The sequence below is a fragment of the Crinia signifera genome, chromosome 5 (genome assembly GCF_055691185.1).
Source record: "Crinia signifera chromosome 5, ASM5569118v1, whole genome shotgun sequence".
NCBI lineage: Eukaryota > Metazoa > Chordata > Amphibia > Anura > Myobatrachidae > Crinia > Crinia signifera.
The window spans coordinates 240,381,753-240,408,908 of record NC_139221.1 but is presented as its reverse complement, the minus strand read 5'-3'; the positions used below and the strand labels follow the sequence as shown (position 1 = coordinate 240,408,908).

Below are 27,156 nucleotides of genomic sequence, written 5' to 3'. Positions count from 1 at the left end.
GGTAGCACCTTTACCACTGCAGAATTAAAATAGAACGGCAGAGGTTTACCCTGCAATATAGCATTAAACACCTCAACCAGGGGATTACTCATTTTGTCGACCAACCAGAATTTTATAAAACTTCCCAAAAAAAACATCCGGGCCCGGGGCCTTCAGAGGTTTGAGTTGTTTAATCGTCCGAGATACCTCCTCAACATCTATTGGTCTGATCAAACCAGTCTGGGCTGATTCTGAAATCTGTGGGACTTCAATAGAGGCCCAAATGTTTTTTTTTTTTTATTTCCGTGTCAATCGGCCCTTGTGAATATAGGCCCTTATTCAGATCTGATCGCAGTACACATTTGTTCTCAAAATGGGCAAAACCATGTGCTCTGCAGGTGGGGCAGATATAACATGTATAGAGAGAGTTAGATTTGGGTGAGTTATTTTGTTTCCGCGCAGGGTAAATACTGGCTGCATTCATTTTACACTGCAATTTAGATTTCAGTTTCAACACACCCCACCCAAATCTTCAGTCTCTCTGCACGTGCTACATCTGCGCTACCTGCAGTGCACATGGTTTTGCCCATTTTGAGAACAGATTTGTGCTGCGATCAGATCTGAATAAGGGCCATAGTTTCTTATAAAACTCTCTGAAGATATCTAAAATACCCATGCCCCCATGTGACCTAGTCTCTTGCTGTGTTTTTTCAGGGCCGTCACTATAGCAGAAGGCCGTGAGCCCCTTATTAAATTAGACAATAAACGGCCATTTTTATTCCCATGCGTGTAAAATGCTTTGAGGTCGGTGCCTCACTATGTGAGGCACATAATGTTCTCTCTCCACATCCTAGTGGATAGTAGGGCATGAAATACCACATGTCGGCACAAAAAAATTTGAAAAACACATGTTGACCTTTTGACTGTTTGTGTTGACTTTTGTGACCCTGTCGATCTTAGCCATTTTATTTATTTTATGGTTTCTTATATAGCGCAGCAGATTCCGTTACAGTGTCTTATATAGCGCAGCAGATTCCGTTACAGTGTCTTACATAGCGCAGCAGATTCCGTTACAGTGTCTTATATAGCGCAGCAGAATCCGTTATAGTGTGTTATATAGCGCAGCAGAATCCGTTACAGTGTGTTATATAGCGCAGCAGATTCCGTTACCGTGTCTTATATAGCGCAGCAGATTCTGTTACAGTGTCTTATATAGCGCAGCAGATTCTGTTACAGTGTCTTATATAGCGCAGCAGATTCCGTTACAGTGTCTTATATAGCGCAGCAGATTCCGTTACAGTGTCTTATATAGCATCCCTATAGATTGTAAGCTTGCAGCAGGGCTTTTCTACCTCCAAGTCTGTCTGTTACCCAGTTTGTTTTTTCACTGTCTACTATTGTAAAGCGCAGCGGAATCTGCTGCGCTATATAAGACACTGTAACGGAATCTGCTGCGCTATATAAGACGCTGTAACGGAATCTGCTGCACTATACAAGACACTGTAACGGAATCTGCTGCGCTATATAAGACACTGTAACGGAATCTGCTGCGCTATATAAGACACTGTAACAGAATCTGCTGCGCTATATAAGACACTGTAACGGAATCTGCTGCGCTATATAAGACACTGTAACGGCATCTGCTGCGCTATATAAGACACTGTAACGGAATCTGCTGCGCTATATAAGAAACTGTAACGGAATCTGCTGCGCTATATAAGACACTGTAACGGAATCTGCTGCGCTATATAAGACGCTGTAACGGAATCTGCTGCGCTATATAAGACACTGTAACGGAATCTGCTGCGCTATATAAGACACTGTAAATAAAGAAAGAAATATAGCACAGCAGATTCCGTTACAGCGCCTTAAATAGCCCAACAGATTCCGTTACAGTGTCTTATATAGCGCAGCAGATTCCGTTACAGTGTCTTATATAGCGCAGCAGATTCTGTTGCGCGTTACAATGGTAGACAGTGATAAAACAAACTGGGTAAGAACAGACAGACTTGGAGGTAGGAGGGCCCTGCTGCAACCTTACAATCTACAGGGATATAGGAGGGAAACACAAGGACAGGCATCAGTAATAGCATAGCAGTCCCACCAAGTTACAAGTCCAGAAGGGAAGCTATATAATACATAAGTGCCTCAGAGCCATGCCAACCTAAGACCTGTTGACCTTCAGTGGTCGACCCAATGCAAGTCGACCTTAATACTGTCAACCTAAATGACCGAATACTGCATCCGATAGATATGATCTGAAGTGAATAGAGTAAAATTTTAGACCAGGGTCAGGTCAGATTTCTGGGAGAGTTTAAGAGAAATCTTAAGAGATTTGGAGCTTCAGATATATCTACGTAGTAAATCTGGGATATTTTATTTATTTATATATTAACAGTTTCTTATATAGAGCAGCATATTCCATTGCTCTTTACAAAATGAGACCGTGATACAACAAACTGAGTATTTATTTACAGACAGTCAAAAGGTAGAATACATATATATATATATATACATCTGTGTTCACACTTTTTGCTTTTGGTGGGAGGTCTACAGAGGGTCTGCATATTCTATTTAATCAGGATATAGTTTACACTGTGAAATGTGTTAGAAAATGTTCATTAGGACAGAACAGGACTTCAAGACCCCCTGGACTGATACAGCATTCCTTGATGGCTTTGGCTGGCTTGCGGGGGAGGGGGTATGGTGTTGCAAAGTACAGTTTGTTACAGTGGAAGGGGGAAGGGTATTGCTAGACTATCCACAAATTTGCCTCACATTTGCAGTAAAATATATACAGTATTTTTGCACTATAGCTTTCTTAAGAATACCACTAGCATAACAAAAGCAAAAAAATTTATGTGGGGTGTGTTGAAACTGAAATCTAAATTGCAGTGTAAAAATAATGCAGCCAGTTTGTACCCTGCACAGAAACAAAATAACTCACCCAAATCTAACTCTCCCTGCAAGTTACATCTGCCCCACTTGCAGCACAGCATGGTTTTGTCTATTTTGAGTACAAATTTGTACTGCGATCAGGTCTGAATAAGGGCCAAAAGGCATTGATGCAACAGTTCACAGAAAAGCCTCATTACCTTTTCACTAGTAATGTCCTACCAACCTTCATTAAACCAGGACAATAGCATATATGGAGTTAAGCTGATTATATTTTTCGCAACCTTATATGAATTTAGTAATGTTTTTGAAATCTATAAATTAAAAAAAACATACTATTGTTTATTGCAGCATAATGCGCTTTAACCTATTTAACTGTTAATATATTGGCTTATCTTTTGCATAATTATATGCTGTAATGTAGACCAATCATGTTCCCAGCATAGGGTAAGCAAAACTATTTTTCAGACCAATTCATGTTTAAAATAAACTGCCACAAAATACTGCACCTAAAGAACAGAGCGTAATGCATTGTTTACTGAACTAAAGGCCCATACACACTAGACGATTTCAGCTGAAAATCACTCAAAACAGCCGTTTTGACCAATTTTCACTGAGGCGGGCCGTCAGCTGGTTTTACCAGCACATCTAGCGATGATGGCTGTTTTTTCATGGAATCCAAAATGGCGTGACCGATTTTGATTAAATTGTCAGGCAATCTTCAGATTAGCCCAGTGAGTGTTCCTTTGAAGTTTGGTATTTTTTGGCAAATTTTACCAAAGTTGTGCAACGGAACCAGATTGACCATCAAAAAATTGTCACCAAATTTAATCGAGGCAACAATCATCTGTGGCAAATTCAAAGGTGAATACGTACTGATTCCACGCATAACGATGATTTCCAATGATTTACCATTCAAATTCAAGCGGCTCCAGTTCCCTTTGCGTCTTGCCTTTGCTATTACCATCAACAAAGCACAAGGCCAATCGTTGACTATTGCTTGCTTAAATTTGGAAAATTCATGTTTTTTACACGGCCAGTTGTATGTGGCTTGCTCCCGTGTTGGCACACCGAAAAATTTATATGTTTTTACTCCAAATAAAAAAACAAAAAACATTGTCTATCTGCTGCCCTTAAGATCAATTAATACTTGTTTAGTTTCACGGCGGCAGCTGTATGCTACGCTATGCTTGAATCTTGGCAGCACACCAATGGCTGCTGCCAAGATTCGTTATCAGCGTAGTGCCAGCAGGAGTGCTACTCTAAGATCAGGTCAACGGCTGTCGGAGAGAGGCTTGGAGGAGCATGGAGTAACAGCTGCACGCTGCATGCTGTACCTCCCACCAAATATCCGTGCATGTAGTCCAGATTCACATGACTTTTTATCCCCCCCTAGCAGATCATAGCCGGCGGACAAATGAGCACAAATAGATTGCCTACTTGCAGGCTTGGTGCGGGAGAACCCCGAGGACGGAACCGACGAGTGGGTACAATTAAGAAGCCGGGAGGTACTTCCCCGGCCACGCAGTACTTCCGGCCGAGTACACGTGTGGAGGAGAGAATGGCAGCTAAGGCAGAGGACTGGCTCTACAGCACGGAATAATGTGCTAATGGACATTAATTAACAGATTGCATCCCATGAAAGGGGAATATAATTAATAAACAGCATTTCGGATGTTGAACTGACTCTTTGCAGTGGAGTAGGAGTATCTTGGACATCGGGCCCTAAAGCACAAGCTGTTCATCCTATAAAGTCCATCACTATACCTCTTGAAAGGGAGGGGAGGTGGAAAGGTGAAAAAATGGGAAAAACTTCAGCAGCAGTGGCTGCGGATAAATAAGGAAGATTCACACGCAACCCACAAACCTGCCCCACAAAGCGTTCTCCCTCCTCTCACTCGGAAATGGATACATCAATAACGGAGCCACTGCAGTCAACACAACAGATTCTGCAGGCAATAAATGCATCTGAGCAGCGGGTAACAGAGAAGATTAGTCAAGTACAAGTAGATGTCTCTTTATTAAGACATGATCTACAAAACATCAGAGAGAGGGTACAAGAAACAGAGCACCGTATTTCAAAACTGGAGGATACCAATACCCCCCTACTAAAGAAAGTTGAGATTCTTACTTTTAAGATAGTGAATATTCAATTTAAAGTATCAGATATGGAAGGGAGGCTCAGGCGAAATAACATACGAATAGTGGGGCTCCTGGAACGGGCAGAGGGGACATATCATGAGCAATTTGTGGAACAGTGGCTTAAGCATATATTCACAAAAGAAGTATTCACGCAACAATTCACTGTAGAAAGAGCACACAGAATACCGCTAAGACCACCACTGTCCAGGGCCCCCACAAGAACTTTGGACATAAAGTATTCTATGATATTTCCTGCGAGATTACGTGTAGTCTATGAAAATGTCACCCATTTCTTCACCAGCCCAAAGGAGGCGGAAACCTGGCTGGAAAGTAAAGGAAAATAAAACATTGTGGCCAATATTATGGCTCTATGTCTGCTGGGGGGGATTTACCTGAACCTCTATCCATTTGATGGAGGAAGCAAAGGGGAAATAGAGAAAATCCTTTTTTTTTATTTTTTCCTCTCTCTTCTTCTCCTCTTCCCCTCTCCCTCTATAAGATCACAATATATTAATGTGCTAAAGGGAAAAAGGGATAAAAAAAAAGGGGGAAAAAGAGGAAAAATCTTAAATATAATATTTACTAATGATAAGCTGCTGTTTGTGTAGTAGAGTAAAACTCAAGATTGGAGGGGAAATGGAAATAGGATGGGGCCTAAAACGAATGTAGATCACAAAAGGCTCTGGTGCCCTGGCTATGGGCTAAGTGTTATGCCCTTCCCTTTTTTTTCTCTCTTCCCTCCTTCTCTATTCCCCGCCCTACTAAATATGCATGGGAACTGGGAAAAAAGTGGGAAAGGTGGGAGTCTCCATGTGCTATTAGAGCCATGGAAGTAGATAGGTTTCCATGCCCATGGGGAAAATAGCAACTATGGATAGAATTTTGGGAGATAGGTATACCTTAAGGGTTAAGAATATACAGGGAGGGTTAGGGAGGAAGGGTGGGATGGGTGTTATATGTTTGGTATATGTCTACAAGTTAGTAATATGTGTAACAGGTCACCAAAAAAAAAAAAAAAAGAGTTAAAAATATGTTTAATGATCAATGGAATGTATAGGGAATATCTTGGTTGGATTAGATTAGTAGATATGGATGAGTGATCGACTAAAGGGGGTAGGCTTCCTGAGCTGGAATGTTCGGGGACTCAATAATAAAATAAAAATATCTCTAGTGATGTCCCAGCTCAGGAAATACGATGCCGAAATTATCTGTTTGGTAGAAACGCACTTCTATGGAGAAAGGACGAAAGCACTGAAGAAGCCATGGGTGGGCCATATGTTTGACTCAACATTCACCAATAACGCTAGAGGCGTTACGGTTCTGATAAAAAAAATCAATAACATTTCAAATAGAAACCAGCATGATCGATCCATGTGGTAGATTTATTTTTCTAAAGGCTATTATAAACTATAAGCCTATGTATATATTAGCAATCTACGTCCCTCCTCCATACAATAATGATATAATGCGTCAGGCAATGGTATTTGTATCAGGATCTCCAGAAACCCCGGTAGTATTTTAATAAAATAATGTGTAATTTGATAGATGGAAAGTAAAAAGTGATCACACATCTACACTAGATAGAACTTAACCAACTGCCTTTTCAAAATTGGTAACAGAAATAGGCTGGATAGACATCTGGAGAATTAGAAATCAAGGAGTCCTCCAGTTCTCCTGCTATTCCGCTACACACAATACTTTCTCTAGAATAGATTTATTTCTGGTATCCCCTATATTGGCCCCGGCAATAATTAAAGTCGAACATCTACCAAAAGGAATCTCAGATCACTCCCCAATATACTTGAAAATTAATATGAACCAGGATTGAGAAAAGACAACTTGGAAATGAAACGGTACTGCTTTCCTAGCACGGTGCCCACGATCTAGATTGTATGTGTGGGGCTGATATCTCAAGCATTGCATGCATCTTATGTGTTTGTGCGGCATAAGATGCATGAGATGATGCCTCCTTTCCCCCTCAGTCACCAGTGCTGCACATACTTTTTGTACTGGACAAAAAAAAGGGGACTTTTTTCCAATCGCACAGGTAGCAAGATAATTAAATATGTAGTATACCCCTTTATTGGATTTTATACTCTCTGAGTATTTATACTGGGGTGTGCTGCCACTGAGACAGGGATTGAACACAAATAGAAGAGAAAAGAAAAGACTGTCATGAGTGTGGCGCACTCAAAATAAGGAGGAAGAATGTTAGTCATAAAAATTAACCTTTAATGTTTATTCTTTAAAATGGCGACATATAAAAACACAACATACAGGGGTAGAAAATGGGGATAAGAGTAAAAAGGAAAAAAGATTTTTCCTGCTTAGTGAACCCCACTATCCCTTGATTTACTGGTGGGTCAATTATCAGTTGGATATTGTACACGTTACGAATCCTTTATTGTTCTCACTATGGAGTGATTGTATACGTGCACTGATATCACAATCTTTATTAGTTCACAAAATAAGTGAATCCCCTTGAAATTGGTTCACATCCAATTGGATGCGTTTTTTTCAAAAATCTCCTGGTGTGTATCAAATTATTCACAATAAATTGGTTATACCCATCATTGGCTGTGGTTTTTTCTAAAAAATAAGAGGTGTACAAGCAGTATTCCAACAATGCATATAATGCATGTGCTATAGGGCAGGATTCACTATTGTGCAATCGCCTGCTCCTATAGGAAGAGCACAACCAGCATTATTATTGGTGCTTTTAGGGCTGAAATTGCCTGATGTATGTTTAAAGCATGACATGCATATATTATATGAACAGGCTTGCTGTATGCGGTCGCCCGTTACTGAGGAAAAAGGCACTCAGCGCTAATAGGTGCTTTTCACGCTGGAATTGCCTGAAGTATGTTTGTTACTTCAATTCGATTGTTACAATTTGTTGGTTTGTAACACAATGATGATTTTAATAAATTGTTGCAAGATGTCTACAGAGGAAACACATTTGTGTCAGAAATGCTTGTACATTTTTGTATAATTACTCCTAGCAAGAAACCTGCTGTGGGCTGTATTGTTACAGCCCACCGGGTACAGCCCACAGCAGGTTTCTTGCTAGGAGTAATTATACAAAAATGTACAAGCATTTCTGACACAAATGTGTTTCCTCTGTAGACATCTTGCAACAATTTATTAAAATCATCATTGTGTTACAAACCAACAAATTGTAACAATCGAATTGAAGTAACAAACATACTTCAGGCAATTCCAGCGTGAAAAGCACCTATTAGCGCTGAGTGCCTTTTTCCTCAGTAACGGGCGACCGCATACAGCAAGCCTGTTCATATAATATATGCATGTCATGCTTTAAACATACATCAGGCAATTTCAGCCCTAAAAGCACCAATAATAATGCTGGTTGTGCTCTTCCTATAGGAGCAGGCGATTGCACAATAGTGAATCCTGCCCTATAGCACATGCATTATATGCATTGTTGGAATACTGCTTGTACACCTCTTATTTTTTAGAAAAAACCACAGCCAATGATGGGTATAACCAATTTATTGTGAATAATTTGATACACACCAGGAGATTTTTGAAAAAAACGCATCCAATTGGATGTGAACCAATTTCAAGGGGATTCACTTATTTTGTGAACTAATAAAGATTGTGATATCAGTGCACGTATACAATCACTCCATAGTGAGAACAATAAAGGATTCGTAACGTGTACAATATCCAACTGATAATTGACCCACCAGTAAATCAAGGGATAGTGGGGTTCACTAAGCAGGAAAAATCTTTTTTCCTTTTTACTCTTATCCCCATTTTCTACCCCTGTATGTTGTGTTTTTATATGTCGCCATTTTAAAGAATAAACATTAAAGGTTAATTTTTATGACTAACATTCTTCCTCCTTATTTTGAGTGCGCCACACTCATGACAGTCTTTTCTTTTCTCTTCTATTTGTACTTTTTGTACTGCTTTCGGATCACATCCCACACACATTGCATGCATGCCATGCGATGCGATCTAGCCCATAACGTATGCGATTCTCGCAGCGTGTATGGGCACCTTTAGTGCCTGCAACATTTTGCGGACACAGCACTGAGATGGTGTATGCATACATGTACATGCACCCGAGATCCTCCATAGGATCGCATGTTGCATATACTCCCACAATCGGGCTACAGCTTGTTGCAATGGCAATGTGAAAGGGCGCAAAATGTATGGTTTGCAGGAGGGCGCCGGACACCCTAGCACCGGCCCTGGATAGAACCCATGACCTCAGTGCTGTGAGGGAGTAATGCTAACCATTACACCATCTGTACTGCCCCGTATATATAACACATGGTGGGGATAGAACCCATGACCTCAGTGCTGTGAGGCAGTAATGCTAACCATTACACCATCCGTACTGCCCCGTATATATAACACATGGTGGGGATAGAACCAATGACCTCAGAGCTATGAAGCAGTGAAGCTAACCATTACACCATCCGTACTGCTCTGTATATATAACACATGGTGGGGATAGAACCCATGACCTCAGCACTGTGAGGCAGTATTGCTAACCATTACACCATCCGTACTGCCCAAAATTAACTACCTGTTGCCAGATCCGGATGAATGGGGAGTTACAGGAGATACGTACCACCGGAGACCCAGGGGCGAATTTAGGGGTCAGGCCGCCCCTAGGCACAAAAATGCCCTCACCCCCCACCCCTATTTTAACATATTCATTATATATATATATATATATATATATATATATATATATATATATAAAATTATATACAGCAGCAGAAGGAGCAGTTACCTGGGAGGTATGCTGTAGGAGGCCACATTATCTATTCAGCCGGGCAGAAGCTTTCCACAAACACACGGGGGGGCCCACGTGGCTCTCACCCACATTAGACTGCAGCCTTGAGCGGGGGAGGGGGGGCGACTGTAGCCGCAGGCAAGAGAGGAGTGGGGGGAAGAGTCAGACTGTATCCCGAGGATGGAGGTTCGGGTGCAGAAGCGCATTGCCTGGCCCCCCTGCACACCCAGTCAAACAGCTGTATACTGTATTTCTATGGGCGCCGGGCAGGGCGGAAGTGGCTTTTGAGCCAGTGAACCGAGCGGAGAATCAGCCGGACGCGCAGGGGGACCATAGTACTAAGGAGATAGCCGATGAGCTGATGATTTACTGTGCATTGCAGAGCGGGTGGGCAGCGGTGGGTGACGAGCAGTGCTGCCGCTGACATATGATGAATCAGGTCGGCGGCGGCGCCGCTTGTCACTTGCCGCTGTCCACCCGCTCTGCCATGACAGCCAATGCTTTAAATAGCTGTCATGCCTGCCGTGCCGCCCTCGATTGGTGCCGCCCTGAGGCCCGTGCCTCACGGGCCTAGGCACAAATCCGGCCCTGCGGAGACCCTGTCTGAACGCCCCCCCCCCACCACAGATCAGACATTCATCTACAATCTGCAGCCCTGTGACAACCAGCACTAATAGCTGTCATACTGACAGCGCTGTGCTCGGCTGCCACCACCAGCGGCATCCACTGTGCTAAGCATGATAGCTGAATGCCTGTGACTGGGCTGCAGCCCATAGAACCTGGGTTAGCACCTGCAAAGTATCAAGGCCAATACTGCACATGCACCAGTCCTGGTGCCTGTCATCTCTATTGTACAGGCACAAGAACCATGATTTAACTTCTATGGGCTACAGCCGAAGCAGCCCATAGAATCTGGGTGGATGCTCAGTACTACGCATGTGCTGGTGCCTGTCATCTGCCTTGTACAGGTGCCGGGACCATGGAGGCAAGTGAGGGGTGCCGGCAATGTGGCCAGTGGCAGCCCTCCTCCTACTATCTGGTAGGAGCAGCCACTGCTACTGAGGCATAAATATACCTGCATATACTGATGGGCACTAGAAATGACTCACTAGAAAGTGTGAAGAATCACGATAATTTACAGACATATATACTGTACATATATAAATTAATGTGTAATAAGTTCTAGCACAGGTTCTCAAACTCGGTCCTTAGGACCCCACACAGTGGATGTTTTGTAGGTTTCCTCACAGAATCACTAGTGAAATAATTAGCTCCACCTGTGGATCTTTTAAAATGTGTATCCGAGTAATAAGTACACCTGTGCACCTGCCGGGTGACCTGGAAAACGTGAACTGTGTGGGGTCCTTAGGACCGAATTTGAGAACCCCTGAGTTATAGCATAAGGTCATGGGTTCTATCCCCACCATGTGTTATATATACAGGGCAGTACGGATGGTGTAATGGTTAGCATTACTGCCTCACAGCGCTGAGGTCATGGGTTCTATCCCCACCATGTGTTATATATACGGGGCAGTACGGACGGTGTAATGGTTAGCATTACTGCCTCACAGCGCTGAGGTCATGGGTTCTATCCCCACCATGTGTTATATATATGGGGCAGTATGGATGGTGTAATGGTTACATTACTGCCTCACAGCACTGAGGTCATGGGCTCTATCCCACCATGTGTTATATATACGGGGCAGTACGGATGGTGTAATGGTTAGCATTACTACCTCACAGCGCTGAGGTCATGGGTTCTATTCCCACCATGTGTTATATATACGGGGCAGTACAGATGGTGTAATGGTTACATTACTGCCTCACAGCGCTGAGGTCAAGGGTTCTATCCCCACCATGTGTTATATATATGGGGCAGTACGGACGGTGTAATGGTTAGCATTACTGCCTCACAGCGCTGAGGTCATGGGTTCTATCCCCACCATGTGTTATATATACGGGGCAGTAAGGACGGTGTAATGGTTAGCATTACTGCCTCACAGCACTGAGGTCATGGGTTCTATCCCCACCATGTGTTATATATACGGGGCAGTACGGACAGTGTAATGGTTAGCCTCCATACTGCCCCATATATATATATATATATATATATATATATAACACATGGTGCCTCACAGCACTGAGGTCATGGGTTCTATTCCCACCATGGCTCTAACTGTGCAGAGTTTGTATATTCTCCCCGTACTTCACCTCCCACAATCCAAAAATATACTGGTATATTTGGTAATTGGCTCCTAACAAAATTAACCCTAGAATGTCTGTGCGTGTACATGTGGATGTTGTATGGAATATAGATTGTAAGCTCCACTGGGGCAGGGACTGATGTGAATGTTCAAATCTTCTCTGTAAAGCGCTGCGGAATATGTATGCGCTATATAAGAAACTGTTAATAAATATATAATAATTAAATAAGGAAAAGAAATGGGGGCACAATCAGTATCAATTAAAAATCAGCTGATTGGCTTAGAGCTCAGTCAATCAGCGGCCGCCCAGTTTTTGAATAAGATTTTTTTTCTATGCTCCCGCCGTTCGCCACTGCTGACTTTGCTCTCCGGTTCCCCCCCTGCCACGGACCCTGCTCTCCTGCTGCTCCCCGGGTCTACATCTGATAAATCGAGCCGATTTATCACATGTGAAAAATGGCACATCAAGTGCCAAATCTTATCAAGCTCTCCCGGGGAGCTTCCGGGAGAGCTCAGGGGAAGTCAGGGCCGACTTGTCCTTAGGACAAGTCGGCCAAATGTATGGGGGCCTTAACAGCTAATACCGGTATACATATACATAAGGACAAACATAAAAGAGTCCAATGCAAATGCAAACCAGGTGCAGCTTAATTAGCTGTTAGAAAAAGTATTTTAGGATAATTGGAGTGATTTGAAATAAACGAGTACCTGTTTCCAGGGTCTTCCATCCTGAGGAAGCCTTGCTGGCGAAACTAGTCGATGTTTGTGGAGATCCCGCCAATGCCGTTTGCGCAATACGGCACTGACGGGTAAGTCTGCCGGCAGACCCCCTGTACCCTGGAAACAGGTACTCGTTTACTTCAAACCACTCCAACTATCCTAAAAGACTTCCCAACAGCTAATTAAGCTGCACCTGATTTGCATTGGACTCTTTTATGTTTGTCTTGTGACCCCCAGTACTTATGTATATGTATACCGGTATTAGCTGTTACATTTATATAGTGTAGTACTGTAGCATACTGCTAGCATACTATCCTATATAATCATTTTTGTCGTATTATTATAAATACTATTTGCATTGCTTTTATAATAAATATCCACTTTTATTTTCACTAAACCACTGTGTACGTAATATTTTTCATATTGGAAGTATAGCGCAGGGTGTACATCTTCCCCCTTGTTTCCCTATTGCTCACAACTTTGGGTATTTGTAGTGTACCCACACACCCAGCCACTGTCTACCAGTATTATTGGTCTGTGGCACAGTCTTCTCTCCCCTCTCACCCAGATCATGGGTTGATATGCCAGATTGATCAACCCGGGATATTTAAAAGTGGCAATATATTGCTAGCAATATATTGCTCAGCAATCATATTGCCCCATGTCCCGTTTTCATCTGCAACCAGAGATGGTCGCAGATGAAAATTTAAACACTGCTGGGTGAAGAGGCAGGGGATGTCGCTGGTCAGAGGAGCATGTTCCTCCGACCAGCGACCATTCAGGGGCTGAAAATGGGAGCGTGCACCCGGCGATTTATCGCTGGTGCACACTCCAATCACTGGCAATATGGTCGCTCAGTGACCATATTTCCAGCAATTTCAGCCCCTATCGCCCCCGTGTGTACACAGCATTAGACTTCTCCACAACCCGGGTTGAGTCACCTAAACCCGGCAATAACCCAGGGTATTTTGCCGCCTTGAAAGGGGTATAAATAAGAACACCTACATACACACAGCAACAGTAATATAAGACCCTATACATAGCCCCAATGGACAGAGAACACAATTATAATTACACATGGTGTATCACAGTATGCATATCACCCCTATTACACAGCCCCTAATATAGTACACTTATACATTACCATACCCTCCAACATCTAAAGGGCAGAAATTGGTACAAATTGGGGGTGGGGGCATTGCCATGGGTAAATGGTGTGTGGCCAGCACACAGTGATTATGCTGATGGTTACACAAATCCTGTGTGCAGCAGCCCTGCATCTTTCTGCTCTGCCTCCCCTACATGTGCTGCTTCCACCTGCCGGACTCTGCCGCTTTGATAGGGGCAATTTAAGCCCCATTTCTAAGCCATCTCACTAGATGGCTTAGAAATGTGCATGGAACGCTCCATATGCTTATGTACACCCTATAGCGATGGTGATGCACGGTCCAACATGCTGCCATAACCGGCAGGGATAGACAGTGCATGCATTGTCTATCCTGCTTAGAACGCAAGGTTATGCCTATTACCATAAGCAATACCCTGCTCAGCACAGATGGCTCAGCACACATCGCGGGTGCATCACATGTGATCTGTGCTTCAGCACCTTGTTCAGAACGGGGCACCCATCTCCCCATGTGTACACAGCTTAAATAAGAGATGAAAGGAGATATTCGGAATATGGTCATTAAGTCAACCCTAATTAGGTTGACATTTATTGGGTTGACCACTGAAAGTCAACCAGGCTTAGGTCGACGGGTTGGATGGTCAACACAAGTATTAGGTCAGCATGGGTTTTTTTCACATTATTTTGAGTGGACATGTGCCCACAGCTGGTATTTCATACCGTACCATCCACTACAGGTCGGTGGGAGTATAATAGTGTGCTGAGTGCAGTGTGGCACTGTGCCCGAAGCATGGCAAGTGCAGTGGTACACTTAGATGGTGTCCATGTCAACGATGTCGACATTCGGGTTAAAAAACATGGAAAACTCATGTCACCATGTCACCTATTTCAAGTGTCAATCTAAGCCCTCTCGACCTTCAGGTCACCCCCAGACTAATACAGCACAGCACTGCACCACTGAACTGTACTAGATCTGAGTTTATTGGGAACAGCTGCGCTCGGATCCCGTCTCAGATCGTGAAGTTCAGGTATGTTCGGATCTCGGAGATCCGAATACGCTCATGCCTACTATATACACACTTCTGTGATGAAGCCACTCCTGAAGCTTCACTGCAGGGGGTGTCTGGTCAGCTTCTATATACACACAAACAGTAGCAGCAGACTGTCATTACTCCAGCACTGACCAGACATGTTATTTGTTGATTCAATCACAACCTCTCACCTACAATAGTGCACTTGTGAGAATGTGTTTCTGGTTTTAGTTCTGTATTATACATTTTTATTTTATTTATTATTATCCTCAATTACATTCCCAGTCCACAGTCACCATGGTGTGCAGTAAGAAAAAGAAAATATTGACATTTTTTTTCTTTATCTTTCTAACTAATGTTAACAGTGGACCCTGCACATACTATAACGGGGTGCAATGAAGCAACACACACACAAACTGACTAGTAGACCTGCATTATGGGCCAATGCTAAAAATCACATTGATACCTTCAGAATACTTCAGTATTTATTTGAGAAGCTTTCCCTTATAGGGACCACATTTTTGGTCCCCAAACCACACGAGGTCCCCACTATGTGACTGTGTAAACAGATGCAGGTCCCCACAATGTGATAATTACCAGAAAACACACACACACACACGTGTGGACCCGGCGTATAAACACTGGCCTCACCATTGGCCAAGTGCGATCTATCTACAGTTACTTATATAGCGCAGCAGATTCCGTTGCGCTTACAGTAGTATAAATGCGGTTTAAAGTATACTGTATACTGCAACATTAGAGTACTTCTTTTGTTTGTGATAGCCTGTCTGTATATCTCCATGGTTATGCCCACATTCAATGATAAGTATTTGCAAACAATGCTGGAAATCTAGATTTCTGTATATTAATATATACATATATGTGCCTCATGTTTATCAAGCAAACCAGATTTCAGAAATAATGTATGCATATATATAAGTATTAATGGTACTTGTTTCCTAGCGGGGTGACCACTAAGCTATTTGCTTAGTGGGCTATTCTGCGTAGTGAAATCGCATCGCACATCGCATTGCTTTGCTTTTTGTGCCGTGTGATGCGATGAGATCTCAGTAGTTAATTTATTCACTGCACCCTGAGTGGAATGGCATCGCACAACGCATCTCATGGCCCTTTTTTGTGGCATGAGATGTGAAATGTGAGATGCGATCTCAATAGTTAATATGGTAAAACACCACCACTCTCCACGTCACCTCGAAGCGTAGCGTGCGCTTTCATACCCCCACTATCCACGTTGGTGTGGAGTTGATGTTATATAGTGTGGCAAGCACAGCGAGCCACCGAGCCCGAAGCGTGGCGAGCGGACGCGGATTACCTTACATGTATTAGTAAATTCTTAAATATTGTGAAAATGACTACAGGGTACAAAGCATTAGGGTTCTATACATGTGATTTTGTTATTGATGTCCAGGTAATGAATCATTCAATTCTTAAATGTAGATTCACTTTTAAAATCCTTTTTGTAACAAATAATCTAAGCATTTACTTGATAAAGATGCTGTCATATGTCATTAGTAATGTACTTGTTGCAAGGTCCCCACTAGTCAAAGGTGAATGTGTGTGAACTATGCAAATAAAATGGAAATGAGGTCCCCATTAGCCATGTTCACTTGGGTTTTTTCAGGTCCCCACTAAGCATGGTCAGAACATTACTTCATAAATTTAGATAATTGAAGTTGTGTATAAGTTAGTAAAGCTATGGATACAGTTACTGATTTTTTTCATACTTCTAGAATGTTTAGAAAGGGTGGTCCCCACAAGTGATGATCAGAAAGTTGGTCCCCGTACAACATGAAAACCAGTATGTGTGTGTGTGTGTGTGTATATATATATATATATATATATATATATATATATATATATATATATATATATATATATATATATATATATTTATATATATATAAATATATAAATAATCACACATCAAGATAGATCTATATATTTAGATATATATCTATATCTATATAAATATATAAATAATCACACATCAAAGCATGTCTCTATTTTATCAACATTTCTGAGGAGCCTCTCTTCTCCCCCTCCTCCCAGTTGCACCTGTGACAGTGGCGCCACCAGCTTGAATCAGCAGTGTATGTAACGCAACCCCCCCTCTCCCCTCTTGTGGACATATTATGTATAAGGGACAACACTATTTTGAGTATTATGCGTGGCTCTACTGCTGTGGGCATTTTTGTTCACTACTACCATGGGCATTATTTATGCCACTACTACTGTGGGCATTATACTGTATTTGGTACTACCCCTGTGGGCATTTGTGTGTCACTAACACTGTGTGCATTTTTGTAGCATTACTATTGTGGGCATTATATATGGCACTACTACTGCAGAATTTTTTTCACTACTACTATGTGCTTTATTTGTGTCTTTATTACTGTGGCTGTTGTGTTTAAGGGGCACTGCTACTGTGTGTTATGATGTGGGTTTTAACCAAAGCCGTGACCTAGACTGACTCTGTTGACCTTTTTGGGAATTACTTGCTCCTGCGATACTAGGATTCACCTAAAATAGCCATGTTTTAAGGGGCGAATTAGGTCCGCCCCAACTCTGTTGCCACCAGGTTTTACAGGGGACAAAGAGCCAATTATCCCTACAGAAAGTACAAATGGAGAACTGTCTTAAGGAACCTTAAACGAAGTAATGGAAACCAAAGAGAGCGGCAGACCACCGCAAAAACGAAGAAAGCAATCTAATCACACAAGCGACACAAGCTTGCAATCAGGGAAGCGCCTGCCAGCCCAACCTTCTGGGCCTGAGTGGCTCCAGCTGCGGTTGGCATGCATCTAAGTGTCATGGTAATTAGACACCTGCCAGTTCCGGATGCAGAAGTGACTGAGCAGCATCTCTGGTTGCAGAGCGACCAGCTAACCAGACGCTACAGCGGTGGATGTCGCGTGGACCAGCTAACCAGACGCTACAGCGGCGGATGTCGCGTGTCATAATCTGCCATACGTCCGAGAAGGAGTCTGAAGTGACAGTGGCTAACACTGTGGGCATTATGTGTGGCACTACTACTGTTTGCTTTATATGTTTGGGGCACTGTTACTGTGGGAATTATGTTTCACACTACTCTGGGCATTATGTGTGAGGGGCATTACTGTGGGCATTATTTATAAGGGGTACTACTGTGCAGCATAATGTGTATAAGGGGCACTACTGTGTAGTGTAATGTGATTAAAGAGCACTACTTTATGGGACATCATTTGAATAATGGGCAATACTGTGTGTGGTGTAATATGAATCAGCTGCACTACAGGAATAAGATTGTGCTGCTGTGTTGCGTAATTTGTTGCGTAATTTGTTGCGTAATTTGAATTGAGGGTACTATTGTGTGGCCACGCTCCTCCCTTGTGAGACCACACCATCTTTTGTAGGTTGATGACTCTGAGGATTTAAGTGATGACTCTTGTATATCTATGTGCGACTGAGTCTCTGAATCTGTATTGCAACAACAGATTTGTTTCCAGTGTAAATTGTGTTCAGTTGTTTATACAGACTTAGGCCCTTATTCTGGTCCACTCGCAAAGGCTAATTCCTTCTCAAATGTGCACTGCATGGGGGCAGATGTAACATGTGCAGAGAGAGTTAGATTTGGGTGAGTTATTTTGTTTGTATCCAGAGTAAATACTGGCTGATTTATTTTTACACTGCACTATAGATCTCACTTTGAAGTAAAACCCCACCCAAATCTAATTCCCTCTGCACAAGTTACATCTGCCTCCCCTGCATTGCACAAGGCTTTGTCCATTTGAGAAGGAATTTGCCTTTGCGAGTGAACCAGAATAAGGGCCTTAGTCAAACACAATATACAAGTGTCAAATATCAAATTATCGACACAGTCTCTTCATGCTTCTCTGTATAGAACATTGATTGACTGACTGAAAACCTCTTCTGTATAGTAAATCTGTAATCTGAGCAATTTACATATTTCTCTAATAACTATGGTAATTCTTTATTTTCCTGTATGTTTACGGGTGTGGGTTGATATGTTGACAGTCATTATGTCAGCATGATCATAATGTTAGAATGTGGACATATTGGTCCTGGTGGCCCAGTATGACTTACCTACTCCAGCATGGCTTCCAGGTCCTGGTGGTCAAGTGACTGTCATTTTGTGTCACAGTTGTGTTCTCTTGGTGTTCTGGTAAGCATTTTTTTTTTATTAACTCCTTTTCCCTACCCTTACTCTCGACCGGCATCATAACCCTTATGTCGACATTCTGACATTATTGAAGATTCACATGTCGGCATTCTAACAAAGTTGACAATTTGGCTGACAACAATTTAACAAAGTGAACATCTTAACTGTTGACATTTGGAATGTTAGCATTGTGATTCTTGACCTGTATTGTTCCTTTGTACGGCGCTGCGAAACACCTGTGGCGCCTTATAAATAAAATTATAATAATAAAAATTTTCTCCGCTGACACTGGGTGGAATGTATCAATCCATCCCAACAATCACTGCATGTATAAATGCTGTATGGATGAATAAAATCACAAAGGACAACTCTTGCAGTAATAGCTGTGCTTTGCAATGATAGCACTTTCCTGTTTATGACCTTTGTCCTATCTGCACATGCGTTTGATGACGTACATGCTGTGAGGGGTGCTGGGAGGGATCCGATTGGAAAATTTCTGTTATGTGGGTCAGTGATCAGCTATTTGAAGATAATGAATTCTGCTCATAGATTTATACCATGTTTGTACTGTACATTATGAATTTTCCATCATGAAGACCAGCACAGACATATATTGATGTGTCCATTGTCTCTGTTTATTTTGATTAGGACAGCATATGCATTATACAGTATTTTTTTGCCTGGTGGAGATATTCAGCCATTACCCATTCTGATAATCACATTTCTTTGCTGTTTGATGTCATTAAGAACTTAAAATCCAGTGCTTTGAATTCAATTCTTCAAATGAATCAGCAAATTATATGATACAGTATGATTCTGTTGGGTTTGGTATGTAATGTTGACACCAGAATTGTCAATACTGACATACTGTAGGGTGATATCCAATTAGCCGTGTTGAACTACTGCGGCTAATGAATTGTCCCAAGCTATCCAAATAGCCCTGATTGCTGGCCTTTATTGGTTAGGCACACAAAGCGTAATCCCAGATTAGTGGCCTAAAAAGTGGTGATAACACACGTGCCATTGATGCAGATCCTGGATATCATGTGCTATCAGCGAAAGAAGGAATTATTTTCCCTTATAAAAAGGGCTTTAATTGATAGCCCGATAATAACCTAATGACCATCAGTCAAAAAGGCCTGCAATTCCTTAATCCATGTCTTCCTTAATGTTTTTTCTTTCAGGACCATGTTGGCATTATGTTCATGTTGACATGTTCACTGTCATTGTTCTGAATGTCAAGACAAAAACTACATACCGATGATGTGCAATCAAGTATCAAATCAGTGCAAGAATTAATAAAAGGCCATTATTCTGGTTCACTCGCAAAGGCAAATTCCTTCTCAAATGGACAAAACCATATGCACTGCAGGGGGGCAGATGTAACTTGTGCAGAGAGAATTAGATTTGGGTGAGTTATTTTGTTTCTGTGCAGGGATAATACTGTCTGCTTCATTTTTACACTGCAATATAGATCTCACTTTGAACTAAAACCTACCCAAATCTTATTCTCCCTGCACATGTTACATCTGCCCCACCTGCAGTCATAGGCGTGCGCAGCCCATTTTCTTAGGGGGTGCACCATTGGAGGGGCGTGTCCATCACCGCTTACTGGGCATGTTCATCATTGCCTATTATTAAGCATAATGCCACACACTGTAATGCCCATCACACATGCCCCCTATGCACACACAGGTATATACATACAGAGCCCCCACACACATAGTATACATATACACAGCCCCCTACAGTATGCTCACACATATACACACATACACCCCCTCTATGCATGCACACACACACACACACATTATACATACAGGCACAGCATGCACACACATACACACACACAGATGTATTGTAGTATACACAGAGCCCCCTCCCACACACCCACACAACATACATACAGTATACACAGCCCCTCTATGCAGACACACATGCAGTATACATACAAAAAGCTGATACATACACACACACCTTTTTGACATAATAAAAAGCAGGCAGCATGATTAAAGACAAATATAAAAAAAACTTTTTATACACCCCCCCCCCCATAAAACAAAGCCATAGACTGCCCAGATAATATACAAATACCCCTGTTACAGCACCTCCCGAGTCCCGATAAGTTGAGCACACCTGCAGCAAATTTCAATCAGCAGGCAGGAAGTCCTCACTCCTCCGTCCCTCCTCACCCAGGCAGCGAAGCTGTGCACGTCAGCTCCCCCTAGAGGCAGCCAGGGGCGTCACTAGATACAGATAGTACTGTAGTATCCTGCTGCAGCAGCCTCGGCCACGTCTGTCACACACTGCAGCCGGCCCGAGCTTGCTCCCCGATGTCGGCTCTGGCTGCAATTGTGAGGGGGGTGCCCATCATTAGGAGGTGCCTGTGCACCCCTGGCACCCCCTGTGCGCACGCCTATGCCTGCAGTGTACATGGTTTGTCCATTTGAGAAGGAATTTGCCTTTGCAAGTGAACCAGAATAAGGGCTATAGTCAAGACATTGGCAAGGTTAGGAATAATGCTTTTATATGAAATAATAATTTTGTCCCTTCAAATTTGCTTTCGTCAAAAAATGCTCCCTTTGCAGCATTTACAGCATTGGAGACCTTTGCCAATTTGTCGAGGTAATCTCAAGAAATTCTCCCCACTCTTTTTGAATCACCTCCCACATGTTGTATTGGCTTGATGGGCACTTCTTGCGAACGATAAAGTCAAGCTGCTCCCACAACAGCTCAATGCGGTTGAGATCTGGTGACTGCGCTGGTCACTCCATTTACAGACAGAATACCAGCTGCCCGCTTCTTCCCTAAATAGTTCTTGCATAATTTGGAGGTGTATTCTGGGTCATTGTCCTATTGGAAGAGGAAATTGTCTCCAATCAAGTGCTGTTAACAGGGTATGGCATGGCATTGCAAAATGGAGTGATTTCTTCCCTTTTACCTTGGACAAATCTCCCACTTTACCAACACCAAAACAGCCCCAGACCATCAAATTACCTCCACCATGCTTGACAGATGGCATCAGACACTCTTCCAGCATCTTTTCACTTGTTCTGCATCTCACAAATGTTTTTCTGTGTGATCCAGACACCTCAAACTTCCATTTGTCTGTCCATAACACTTTTTTCCAATCTTTCTCTTTTATGTCTGTGTTTTTTTGCCCATATTAATCTTTTCTTTTTATTGGTCAGTCTCAGATATGGCTTTTTCTTTGTCACTCTATTTAGAAGGCCAGAATCCCTGAGTCTCCTCTTCACTGTAGACTTTGACATTGGCGTTTTGTGAGTACCATTTAATAAAGCTGCCAGTTGAGGGTCTGTGAGACCTCTATTTCTGAAACTAGATTCTATAATGTACTTTTCTTCTTGATCAGTTGTGCACTGGTGACTTCCACTTCTCTTTCTACTTTGGTTAGAGCCTGTTTGTGCTGTTCTCTGAAGGAAGTAGTACACACTGTTGTAGGAAATGTTACATTTCTTAGCAATGTCTCGCATGGAATAGCCTTCATTTTGAAGAATAAGAATTGATTGTTGAATTTCACATGAAAGTTCTCTTTTTTCTGGCCATTTTAAGAGTATAAATGAACCCACAAATGTGATGCTACAGATACTCAACTACTTCAAAGGAAGGCAAGTTTTATAGCATCTCTAACAAGCAAACCCGTTTTCAGAAATTGCAAAATGGTTTTTCAAGGGTTTTCAAATCATCCATTAGTCTTCTAACGCAATTAGCAATGTACTATTAGAACACTGGAGTGAAGGTTGCTGAAAATGGGCCTCTATACATCTGTTTAGATATTCCTTTAAAAAACAGACGTTTGCAGCTACAGTAGTATAGTCATTTACCACATTAACAATGTATAGAGTGTATTTCCGATTTATTTAATGTTATCTTCATTGAAAAAAACGCCTTTTTCTTTAAAAAATAAGACAATTTTCCAAGTGAGCCCAAAATTATGAACGGCAGTGTATTTTTCTCCAAATACCGAGACTCAGATACTTCACCAACTGGCCAGGTGCCTTCCACTATATAGTGCGTACACATTAGCCGATATGCATGATTATATTGTTTATGTTATTAGTATTGTACATATACAGTAGTTAATGATTATCACATAATGTGTATGCACCTTTAGAATATAAGCAGGATTAACAGAGAATTTCCTTTATCCTAAATTATACTTGTTCTATAAAATTACTAAAGACTATTCAAACTTATTTTTAGATAGAGCAGATGCATGAGAAAAATAGGCATTCTGTAATCTGTGCTGTAGAGTTATCAGCACAGAATATATAAACTCAACCAGTTTGTCAGTACTTTTGGTGATTTTGAACAAGGTGTACCAAGAGGTTATTTTTGCCATAGAATGATCTCTTTCAAAGTAGACTAAAAGAGTGTCCAGCTTGGAGGGAGGTAAAGATTTTGAGAGATAACGTACCAACCAATAGGCTTCTATAGATTTTCCAGACATAGCCTATAAAATGTAAGGTATAAACTGTTTGGGTAGTACTTAATCTCTCACAAATGTTATCCCTCTAATCTCTCTCCGAGCTTTAATAAATACCCCACCTCCTGTAAATAATCATTAGATGAAATTCAATAAATTTTGCATTGGATTCTGGAGTTATACTGTATTTAACATTTATACATGTTGTCAAACCTGGATACATGGGAAACCTCTATTACTAGTGCTTATTGTGAGGTCCTGACATTTCAGCACCAAAAATCCTCTGTTAGTGAGACTGCCAAGCCTCTTTTAACTGAGATTGATGTTTAGGAATAATCACATCTAAAACTGAGATGTTTGCTGTTAGGACCTCTTTCTGCCCCTGATACCCCTTTTCCATCTGAAACCCGTGTTAAACACGGGTTTTTGAACACGGATCATACCCGTGTAAGACACGGGTAAAAACACTGTTCACACTGCACATAGACCCGTGTTATACCCGTGTCGGAGCCTTTTACACTAAACCCGGGTAAACTTTGAAAAATCCCAAGAATGCCCACAAGACATAGCTTTTTTCCAGTCCAAACCAGTTTGAAGTCACAAAGGGGACAAAGGGGAGGGGTGGTGGGTGGGGACTTCTTACAGCATTGCAGCAGTGGAGTCTGAGAGAGTAGCTGTGTCAGTACTTGTGGAGTATCACGGCTCCCATCGTATGGCATCGCATGCCATATGTAGTGGCATAAGATGCGATACGATTTTTACAGATTTTTGAGCATTTTTGCTCAAAAATCGTATGCGATCGCATCGGATGCCATACGATGGCATCCGATGCGATGCGATGGTACCCGATTTTGCACTGAAATGCATCAAAATGCATTGAAATGTGTATTAAACTTGTGAAATGCCCCCAAATGCCATTTTTCATAGTGCACCACCCCCACTATCAACGTCAACCCGAAGCGTGGCGAGCGCAGCGAGCCTGCGAGTGGCGGTGGTACGCGTCCTACGACCTTTTCATACCCCCACTATCCACGTCAGCGTGGAGTTGAGAATAGAAAGTGTGGCGAGCGCAGCGAGCCACCGAACCCGAAGCGTGGCGAGCGCAGCGGATACCTGTGAAGCCCGCAAGGGGACGCATATAGCTGTGAAGGTATCCGCGTGCGCTCGCCACGCTTCGGGCTTGGCGGCTCGCTGCGCTCGCCACACTTTCTATTCTCAACTCCACGCCGACGTGGATAGTGGGGGTATGAAAAGGTCGTAGGACGCGTACCGCCGCCCCTCGCGGGCTCGCTGCGCTCGCCACGCCTCGGGTTGACGTTGATAGTGGGGGTGGTGCACTATGAAAAATGGCATTTGGGGGCATTTCACAAGTTTAATACACATTTCAATGTATTCTGATGCATTTCAGTGCAAAATCGGGTGCGATCGCATCGCATGCGATTTGATCGTATGCGATGCGATGCGATTTTTAGCATACGATCTGCATACGATGCAGGTCGTGGGAGCCGTGATACTCCACAAGTACCGCTGTGTCTATGCTGGACTTGCAGACATTTTGCAGTATTTTGCTGTACTATTCTGCCATGGACAGCTTGATGCAGCTTATAACACTCTGCTACCTACTGCTGCGCTGGAGGAGGAGGACCCAATTCTTTGCGGAGAGGGAGAGTGCTCGTCGCCATTATTTGAGGAGGAGGATAGTGCTGTTATCAGAGAGTGTTTCCACCATCCTGAAAATGAGCACTGCACCAACCAGAAGAATGTGGATGAGAGATCGCAGACATGGGGAGGCTTTCATGCAGACATTTCTAAGTTTCCAGGATGAGCAGTGGATGGCACATTTCAGAATGTCCCGTGCTACATTTTTCTATATTTTGGAACTACTGTCCCCTGCCATCACGAAGCAGACCACCAAGTTCAGGAAGCCTATTGAGCCCAGCAGGAGGTTAGCAATTGCTATTTGGTGGTACGCTACCCCTGGAGAGTATAGAACACTCTCTTGTCTATTTGGTGTAGGAATTGGCACAGTGTGCAAGATTGTATACCAAGTCACACGGGCATTGCTGAAAACCCTATACCAGCGCTTTATATCCTTGCCACAAGGACAGCGGCTAGAGGACACTGTCAAGGGATTCAAGAGGCATGGATATCCTCAGTGTGGTGGAGCAATCGATGGTACCCACATTCCCATCATTGCCCCCCGTGATAATCCCGCAGACTACTATAACCGCAAGGGGTGGCATTCTATTGTCCTGCAAGCTGTAGTGGACCATAAATACTGGTAAACAATAGTTTACTATTTTTTTTGAAAGGGTGGGCATTTTCTTTGGAGGAACAATATGTAATATACCATTCTTTTTAGTTTCACAGATGTGTTCATAGGTTGGCCCGGTAGGTCACATGATGCGAGGGTGCTAGCCAATTCAGATCTGTACAGTATTGCGGAGGACCAGCTAGGTGGATGTCTGTTCCCTAGAGAGGTAAGAAATTTGTACCCTACACTTTATGTTCACCCATAAACCAATATTTATGTTTTGAACCAGGAATATATATAATTCTTTTTACAGAAATCGGTGACTGTTGATGGTGTGGAAATTCCGGTCCACCTCATTGGTGATGCAGCCTACCCCTTGCAGCACTGGCTGATGAAGGGCTACACCCAGCATGTTCAACTGTCGCCACAACAGATTGCATATACCCATGCCCTAAGTTCTGCCGTATGGCAGTTGAAAATGCTTTTGGCCGATTAAAAGGACGCTGGTGTTGCCTCATGAAGAGGAATGATGTGGACTTAAAAATCATGCCAGATATTGTCGCAGCTTGCTGCATTCTGCACAATATATGTGAGCTGCAAAAGGAAAACTTTCTTCCTGAGTGGAAGGTGCTGGACCAGGAGTTGTTGGGAAACGTACATGATGCAGCAGGCTATGAGGGGGTGCATAGCGTTGCCGCAGAGCGGATAAGAGCCACAATAACTCAAAACCTTACATCAATGTTGCAGTAGGGGACACAGAGAAATATTGCTGGTTGAACAGTTTGTGTTTATTCATTTTTTGTATACTTGAAGTATAATTATAAAACATGTCAAAAAAACTTTCGTGCATGTTTTCAAAACTTGACATACAGGTACAAAATGGCTTGGTAAACATTTATTAGTGCAAAAAATATAAGTGCAAAGAGAACACAAGAGGGAGGAAGATGTATGACGCAGTGATGGGGGGGGGAGAAGTCATAAAGTGACAATCCTATCAGCTCCTAACTGTCCCTTCAGAAACCCTTCATACACTTAACAGTTTGGAGCTGATAGAAGGGCCTAAAGCACTATCACTGCTCCATACATCTTCCCCTCTGCTATGCCCATTCTAGTTATCACGTGGACCTAATTATTTCAGGCCTAATAACGTACATCCTTGAGGTAGGGAAATATATATATATATACTATATATTTTTTAAAATAAAAATAGAGCATGCGCAGTCCCCAAAACATGGGGATGGGGCCAAACTTGCTATATTACGAGTGAACCAGAATCAGTCCCTTAAGCCTGGGTGCTTAGAGATGTGTCCTCATACACCTAGCCATAATACGCCATGTGGCACAGGCACAAGTAAGCCACAGTTTGCGCCGAGTGTCTTTTTATGTCATTTTTGAACAATGCAA

General features: G+C 42.5%; 1 protein-coding gene and 1 long non-coding RNA gene across 10 annotated transcripts in view; both read left to right on the top strand.

Annotated features, from left to right (window-relative positions):
• Positions 1-27,156, top strand: part of RARB (retinoic acid receptor beta) — a 750,738-nt gene that overhangs the window by 176,594 nt on the left and 546,988 nt on the right. The window lies entirely within an intron of this gene.
• Positions 25,662-26,198, top strand: LOC146079661 (uncharacterized). The gene is made up of 3 exons (XR_014474679.1): positions 25,662-25,779; positions 25,861-25,978; positions 26,066-26,198. It is a non-coding gene; the product is annotated as an uncharacterized LOC146079661 (long non-coding RNA).